Below are 9,743 nucleotides of genomic sequence, written 5' to 3'. Positions count from 1 at the left end.
CCCCTTCTTTTTTTCCTTTTGTTTCTTCATTGAATGTGACTTGCTCAGGAGGGAAAGACCCATGACACTCTTAATAGTTCACCACAATGGTTTTGTGAGAGTTCACATTAATTACAAGCATCTTTTGCCTAATCATATTCATTTGGCAATATGTTCAACCATGGACCCTGGACAGATCCAGATCTTTCCCAGACTATGTTTATATGACATTGCCACGTGGACATGGCAAAATCATCACCTTTTATCAAAAATGTTAACAACTGACTCATTTGGTTTTGATCATCCTCCTCAAATGCAGCATTTAAAGGGTTATAGAAAAAATTTCTTGTTTACAAAACTGATCTGCTCATATTTTAAGAAGCCATGACTCTTAATTATTGGTCTGTTAAAGCTGTTATTGGAAGGAGTGACAGAAGAAAAGGAAGCAGAAAACATATGGTTCTGTCTGGTTTGGGAAGAACTGTGGTTAAATACACAAGTATAGAACCTGTGTTCTGTTTGAAAGGAGTGAGTTCAGATCTTCTGAAGATCTGGAGAATAAATAAGCTGGGAAGACAGGTGATCTTTGTCAAACATAATTTTTTCATTATATATTCATGAGTTTACCTACTGATTACGTCACATTCCTTTCTATTCCTTTAGTAACATTGAATCAGTAATAAAAGCATTCCATGAAACTAAAATTAAGGTGTGCAAAAAAGTGAATTTTTTTTTTAAAAAAGCAAAATCTATTAATTGAAATAGATTTTAGGTCAGTAGCTAATATGTCTAAGTAGCATTTCATTTTGCATGGATTTTCTTGATTCAGTTTCAATACGATGATCAGAACAGGAATAACATAATTCAAAGCAAATCACTGGACCACTTCATCAACTTCTTTCCCCATTCTTAAGAAACAATCAGTCCTTGGACCAGAGCATCACTTAGAAAGGCACACTGTAGTACAATCTAAACCATCAAAAGACCATCTAAATCCATCAAATAATGAGGACTGTACATTGTAAGATGTACACAGTTTATGAGGACTATGTTGGATAATCTTCATTTACACTGGGTACTATCTTACCATAGATACAATATATTTTGTCTTAAATATGAGGCATATCAAGGTAGTTTCCTGTCATTTATATGAGAACAGAAAGAAATTTTTAGTAGCTAAATTTCTGCAAATATTCAAGGTAGGTTTAGCTATAGGAAAGATCAATTAGAACACATTGTTCAAGAATGGCTTTTCTAATATGACATAAACCACTGAGCACAAACACAAGACAAATTACACATTTACTAGATCAAATTGCATTCTTTTTAACTGTCTGGTTAATAAACTTGATTCAAATGTTGCAGGGCTGAATAACTCTCTATAATAAATTTATAATCTCATTTACATGCGCAAGCCACAAAGTAAAACTGCTGCATCATATGTGTCACTAAATATCTCAGTATCAGATTTGGTATAATAAAAACCTACAGACATCAGTGCAGCAATATTCTGATGATGGAGTCACATGTTGAAACAAGCAGTATATTTAAATGCAGTTTATGTTTAATTTCTCATTTGTCGGCAGTAAGAGTCATGAGCTGAGGACAGAGATTTTATGTGATCATTTATTTTACATTAGTAACAAATAAATATTTTTTGTCAGAGGGACCTAGATCTAGAAAAATAATTTTGTCCCTAAAGCAGGTCTGGCCCATAAATAGAATACATGGCATTGAGTAACACATTTAGGATTTCACCCCAGTGAAAGAGATGTCAGTTTTTATTATTATTATTTACTTTCTGTGCACTTGGTCTGCTGATACACAAAAAGTCCTACCCACTCCTCAGTAACATTTAGAGACAAAAAGTGTAAAGAATAGGCAAGAATTTGATCTGATTTCCCTTTCTATTGATGTTGCTTTCCCTTATAATACAGATATCAGGATTAATGTCCATTCATGTAGCATATTAGGCTATAGCAAAGGGTAGTTTTTCACATTGACCGTAATGTTCTCCTGAGGACATTAGATACATTAGAAGACTTAGTATTTAGATATACTGTAATTCTAAATGTGAGGTTTGTTTTCAGAGAGCTGCAGCATTCCTTTGAGTAGGCAGTGAACACCTGAACCATATCTACTCTAGGGAACTGCTCAAGGAATCCCATTTTGAAACAGAATTCCTGGGACACATAATTGCTGCAAATGTTAGAAGAAAGATTATCACTAGCATAGCTGTTCCTGTTGTAGCTACAGTAGGTTGTTTGCATTTTCTGAGGGTGAAGAATGAAGTGTGATTTGAAAGGTACTTAAGGAGGTTGATTCTTGGTGTCCACTTATTCAAAGAAGGAGGAAAAGAAGAACAAGTGTTTATGACATTCCCATAAGGCACTTACCTGCCATTAGAAATTTTATCCATGGAAATCAGAAACATGAAACTATATGCAAATGGTAGTGCATAATTAAAATCTTCAAATACACCAGTGTTTTAATAAAACTATTCTTTTTCTTTTTTCTTTTTCCCCATCACATAGAGTAGAGCACAGCTTAGCTAAGAAGACAATGCAGTGATGCTGTATTTGTGTACTTTCAACTCAGCGATGATTTTCATCTAAAAGCTTCTTAGTGCAAATTCAGAGGGGGAAGGAAAGAGAAGAAACAACCATCTAATCACTGAAAAATGGTCCATTCATCGTTCTTAATACAATAATGCAAAATTTAGGAATCAAAATGTATTTCAAGCTGTGTTACCACATGAACAAAAATTAATTGACACAGTTACCAAATAAATGCTACATTTTGTATGAAGGCTATATTTGGTGAAGAAGCAGCATGTTTTGAAGGAAGAACTATCAAAAGAAAACACATTTTTCTTTTGGGAAAAAAAAAAGGAAAATAAACAAAATCCAACAGGAAAACCCAAGCTTCAAAAAATGTTCTTTGCATTTTGATTCAAAGTGCAATGAAAGTTGGCAATCTCTTTCATAAAGTCTATTTTCACCACTTGTTGTCTTAGGTATGTTTCCCCTAAAAAATGTAGATGCAGTGCCCTGCCCAGATTGTTCTTCCTTCCTGCACAGAGTGGGGCACCCAGAACACCTCTAAGAACAAACATGGCATCAGGTATTTGTCCAGAGGGCAGTCCAGGAGATTTGCAGGACTTGAATGCCTGAATCTTATTTAACTGTCCACTAACTCCTATGCTGAGAGTGCAGTATAACTCAAGATTCAGCGGATCAGGAACAAGAACTCGGCTCATCTCTTTCTGAATAAGTGCTTTGTCCAGTAGGTTACAAACATTCTTTTTTTTTTTAACTCCAGCCCAATCAACTCTGATTTGTCTGTGCAAACATAGCTCCTACCCACAAGATGACAGAATAACAGCAAACCCCATAAGCAATCAGTCATGGTTTTCACTTGAGAAATCAGTTTTATGAGCTGAAAAGGGGATGGGCAGAGACTGGCAGCAAAAACTTGCATGTCGGCTGACAGCAGCTGACCTGTTGTGTAACAGGATATGACTGCCACTTTTAAATCAGCAAAACTTTGTGTGAATGAGCTCTCATATGCCTAAGTGTATAAGAAGATTCTGGGAAGTGACTGGTGATAGATCAAACCCCAGAGAAATTTGTTTTTTTTTAGTATAATCTCCTGCGTTACAGACTATTTATTATATAGTATAAACAATTCTGATGCAGGATGAGGAGGAAGAAAAATTCTGTGAATATCTCTCTTTCTAAGAAACCAAATTCTATTAAGGAGAGAAGTAGTCTCACAGCTGTACAAGTAGAGCAGAGAAAAGAATCAGGTCCCAAGACTGATCTTGTCCCCTAAGCATTCTGCTTTTGAAACACATTCCACTGTAATTTCACTGAGTACTCTATACTCACTTGTGACAGTGTCTTGGGATCCTGTTTTTAGGCACCTATTTCTCCATTTTTAACCTGATTGTGAACTCTGGTAGCTGGATTTCACAAGCCTACCAGGTAGCTAGATATTTGGCATCCCCGGTTTTGTGATATTGTTCTTACAACTCTAGCCAGTGTGCCTTCAAGAGCTATTCCCAAGGTAGTAGAGCTTGGAATAGCTCCTCTCAGAGCCACATTCAGTAGATACTATGAACTTGTAAAGCAGGAAGCTGAGAGAAGAGTAATAGCTTTCTTTACAAAGTAGTCTTTAATATAGAGATTTCTTTCATGGAGTATTTTCCTGCAGAGTAATCTTATTTGACAATAACCCCCACAGTGAAAAAGGGAGCTTTCAAAAAAAAAAAAAAAAAAAAAGAGCAAACAGCTTTTAAAATTAAATACACATAGATTTAAATGACAAGAAAAATAAAACTCAAGGTGAGCTTCAAGGCACTAGTCGGTGGGAGGCGGAGGAAAGGGAAGCAGGGAGTAATGGCAGTGATTGAAGAAGGGAAACTGAAAGGAATCATAGGGCACAGACTTCCACACAAGCTTCTCAATAAGGCTCTGCAAAGCAGGTGTTGGCTTGCCCCCCTCCCCACCAGCCCTCCTCAGCCATGAATGCTTTACAACAGCTTGTCCTTTAAACATTCAAATTATCCTTTCTCTGTGTGGAGATGATGGAAGTGAATGAAGTGTATATTTTGCCAGCATTTTAAAATTAATGTGAGAAAAACATTAAACCATGTTTTGTAAAGGTTTATTTCATGTAATGTAAACAGTGTAATTACGCATAGCTGTGAATATACACCTGTTCTGTTATGCCAATATGGTGACAAAGGATAGTCCAGCACCATCCTCACTAATACAAACCTTCCACATGAGATTTATTCACAATACAGTATAGACAATTTTACAATATTGTTACTGAAAGTGTACATTTAATATTCAGAATAATAAAAGGGGAAATGAAATGTACTCAATGTGAATTTTATTCTAATTCTTAAAATGCCAAAAGACTATTAAGTTTCTAAAAACGCCTCTCATGATTTTATTATATAAAAACTGCAGTAAAAAATTACTTTCCACAAGAACAGTATTGCCAAAGCATCATAGTACTATAAACCCTAAAAACTTTCTTACTGTTAAAAGTATGTCTCTTTATCTCTGCAGCATATCCCGGCTGTCTATGAAGACTGTAACACAAAGCTACAGCAATATGAAGGGAAGTACACCTAGAGATAAAGGATATTCATGGAAAACGACCTAGTAATGCTTCTTTCTCTTATTCTCCAGAAAGAATTCTATCTTGAGTGCTTTCAAAGACCAAATCTAATGTAATGTAATATACAGAGGGAGGCATTTAGAAAGCACAAACCAAGCTACTATTTTCTGTTGGCATGTACCGGAAGGAGGCAAAGAGATTCGCTATGTTAACTGAATGGCATGCACGCATGGACAACAAAATGCAGTGAAAGCATTTCTAAAATGCCTAAATATTTGTAGAAGGATAAATGTACAATAGCACCCTATATCTATTGGAATTATTGTGATTATTTTTTTGTTTTGATTTGTTCTGGTAAGCTTTTAAAAGATCACAGAAGCTTTCTATACAAATATTTACACTTCTCCTTGTGTAGATCTATACAGATAGATCTAGATGAAAGTAAAGTTCTTGCCATATATTTTCCTTCCTGCAAAAACTTCAGAAAATAAAGGAAGTAGCAAAAGTGTTTGGCAAGGCAGAAAACTCACAAGAGTATTGCTGAATGCAGAAACGGGGTTTTTAATTGCAGTTATGCAGCTTGACAATCTGATTCTAACTTTTGCACATGCACAATTAACTAACAGCAGGATCATCTCATCCTCCAACCAGTCTGGTCAGTTGCCCAGAGATACTAAATCAGAGGGGTAGTGTGCCTGGAGCACTTTCCAACTCAATCTCTTTTTCACTGATTGTTAGCTAGTCACATACAAAGATGACTGACGGTGTTGTTTTTTCCCAGTAACAATCAAACCAACATGGGACAGATCTGAGTAACCATCCTGGCACATTGGGTAGTTACATATCAGATAGTCAGTGTTGACAAAAAACAAATTTCGTATCAATGAACGAAGTAATAATCAGAAAAGCACAAGTAAATTGATGGAATGCTAGAGAAGGATTATTATTGCTGAGGACTGTAGATCTAATGCAGAAAGCAGCTTCAGAATGCATCACAAAATCTTTCTAAGAGGTTTTACTTGACAGGACAAAAATCATGACAGTATTTGCAGCAAAACTGAGCAGAATTCATTTATTTCTATTGACTAATCCTGGAAATTAGTCACAAGGTTATCCTTGTCATTTTGTTTTAGAGGTCTATTAAAATATGTTGAGCTGATTACTCGGATAGACATTGGTTCTTATTAAGTCACTAAAAACTCAAAGTAGAGAAGTAGTAGTACAGAAGTAGGCTGACCTACTTGTGAATTATGATGAGGCTGGCATCCAGAAGACTTTGGAGGGGAATAACTACGAAACGCCTGTCATTTTGTCATACCAGTCTGTCTTCAATCAAAGTATGTTGTAAATAGAAGTGTTCAGAAATTATCAAACGAAACAGAGTTTTGTCAAACAAATGCTACTTCGTCCAGTCTGAAGTATTTCATTTAAAACATCTTGGATTCAATAAAGTTTCAGCAAACTTAAGACAGAGTTCAAAGAGAACCTTGCCTGGATTCCTGCAGAGTCTGCCTGGACTACGGACATTGGAAACAGCCACTACAGGTCACATCAAAACTAAATTAAAAAGCGACTTCCAGGAACTTGAAATCCCAGTTTTGGGCCAGCTTTATTTGTAAGGGATTTTTACTGCTATTTAAAAAAGAAAATTTGTGTCTAACAACTACAGCTCAAGAAGGGATCTTCTTATAGAATAGACTTTTAGACTCAAGAAGAACCGCATAAACTATTTAAAATTGAAAGAATGTGATTAAAAATTGAAATGAATTAGCCCATAGTTATAGGAATGTATACATTAAACATATATAACAAAAAATTAAGTTATTAATACAAATGCCTTTTAGCACTTCATTAGTTATATTTAGTTCTGAAAACTAAGACATAATATTTATTACCAAAGTGTAAAGTGAAAAAATGAATGCATGCACACATAAATGTGAGGAAAGTAGTTAAACTTAACTATGCTCAAGGTCAGGGTCTATTCAAGAGATAAGTGTCTAAAAACTTTAAAGAATTTTGCATATCACAGTTCATTTAAAGTGATTTCAGCTATCACTTCCTGCCATTCACAAAGTGGTTGAAGGTTCTAATATATATGGACTATATTTGTAAAAAATCCAAATTATTAGGTAGATTTTCAGAAATATAGATAATGGCAATGGTATGGTTGGTAATGATAACAACACTGAAATATGCAGAGAATAACTTTTTTTTTTCAGAAAATTGACTAGATCAAGCAAAAGATATTTACATAATCTGTTTGCATGATTCTTTCCTCAGATCATGATGGACTAGCAGATGTGCTAGCATATACAAATAGGTATATTTGTAGATCATGTGAGGGGGGTACGCATTTAAGCAGACATTTTAGCAGTATCATATTTTATAAGATATTTAACACAACTCTGTCTTTAAAGCTCATAAAAGTTTTCCAATCATTTCTGAAATTCAGAATTCTTTCTGTCTGTTCTAAAAAAAAGAAACTCTGTGTGTTTATTATCAACTTGTTAGAAAGAAGAATCCTATTGAAAACTAAACACATTTCGGTTACATGCTGAAGTGATTGTGCTAAAGGGTTTTACTGTATAAATGGAGCACACAACCCCAAAACAATACAAACGTTTAGCTGCTGGCTTTAGCCAGTCACTTTCAGTGCAAATCATAATTGCTTTAGGACTTTCTGAATCCACTTTTGAATTCAAAGCTTCAGACAAATAATTGGATTTCCTGAAAACATGCTGAGCTATGTTGCTCTCCCTGTCTTGCTTTATGTCCTCAGGGCTGCAGTCTCTGCTTTATATCAAGCTGCACCTAGTAGGCTAATTGGAGGGATGGGTAGATCACTCTGCATTAACATGTCCATCTGTATTAAATAAAATCTCTTCAACAGTCTTTATCATCTTCAACAGAATTATCACTTCAGAGTTGAAGAAACAGGAAATCAAGCAAAAAAGACTGTGCAATTTACCAGTGGCTCGGGTGCCTTAGCCCAGTAGACCTCTGATCCAAGCCAATTATATTCTAGCTGACTTATTTTTACAGTACTTTGACATTGTATACTCACTTCATGTGTCTCACTGACTGCAGGGCAGCTCTAAATATGCTCTGGGCTATCTGCCTAGACATTTCTTGCTCTAGGTAAAGTACAGTTGAAACACCATTTGAGTTTGATCTGCAAGGCTTGTAAATATGTAATATCAAAGATTAAGCCCTTCAGTTTCCTAGTATTGTGACAAGTGTACAAAAGATATTATATTAACAAATGAAATGTTGCTTTTTTATTGTTGTTATTTAACATTTATAGCATGTAGTTAGCAAGTGGACGTCCCCCCCCGAGCACACACATACATATCATTTTGAAAAGGAGTAACCAAGCTACAGTGGCTGCTGAGATAAAACCCCCTCAGTTGCCTATGAAATCTCTAGGGTCAACTTTGAACTAAGAGTTCTCCTGGCATAGCTGTGTTTGTTCAGCATGTGAAAAATTCACACCTTCTTGCTGACCTTACTGTGTTTGAAAACACTAAAGCCCAGCACTCTGAGGATGCAGTATTGCTCTCAGGAAGGCTTGGATGGCTTCACTTAAGACATTCAAGGAAATGGGATAAAAACACTGCAGAAAACTTTTTCTTGTGTTTCAGCACTAATGTGATGGTACCTTTCAGCCCCTCTCCCCTAGTATACTAAGCACAACATTCTTTCTTGCTATTATCAACTGTATCTCTTTTCTCTGTGATGGAAACTGACATTATATTCCTACTTTCTCAGTTGTGTACATTAGCCTTTTTTTTTTTTTAATCTGTGGAAAGACTTTCTTTATTCTGCTAATGTTTCTCAGTTTCCTTCATATTCTGCCTGATTCACGGCCTGCTCCCGTGACAGCAGATCCTCAGCAAGCTTACGTTCTTTTGGTATGGTAGAGAATCCTCGCTCTTGGTTTGGCACAGCTGTGGTACTGTTAGAATATCTGCCAATTATAGACGGATCTTATTACTGAGGTTAACTTCTAACCCACTCAGCCCCACCATCACTTGAAGATGTGTAATAATTTTGACAAAACTTAATGGCCATTCCAGATGCCTATTTAATGTGGAGTGACCCACAAACTATCACATTACAAATGATCATAAAAACCAACACACCATCTGTGTTGATGTTGGAATTTTCTCAGCAACTCTTGACCTATCAACCAGGAATCCAACTATGTCTGATAACAGAAAATTTGGTCAAAGTTGCAAATAATTCTACATATTAAATAAGGTGTAGTATCTTCCCTCTTTAATAGCTGATAATTTTTTTAGAAACCAAATTTAAATTCAATGAAAAAAACCTCTGTGAACAATGTAGCTGTAACCATCATAGATCATACTACAGTTTCATGTGATTCCATTTATGTCCAGATAAGATGTATTAAGATAAAGCTGTGGAAACTACATTTGAGTCACAACACAGGACTGTGGGATGATCACATGATAATGAGGGGTGAAGGGACATCAGGAGGCCTCTAGTACAACCTCCTGCTCAAAGTAGGGTCAGCTTTGAGGTCAGACTGGGTTACTCAGGGCTTTATCTGGTCTTGAAAACCTTGAAATACTTAAGGATTAGGCCTGTACATTCTAAGTGACAGTTAG

This window comes from Numida meleagris, chromosome 2 (assembly GCF_002078875.1).
Source record: "Numida meleagris isolate 19003 breed g44 Domestic line chromosome 2, NumMel1.0, whole genome shotgun sequence".
Classification (NCBI taxonomy): Eukaryota; Metazoa; Chordata; class Aves; order Galliformes; family Numididae; genus Numida; species Numida meleagris.
Note: the sequence above shows the minus strand (reverse complement) of the source record.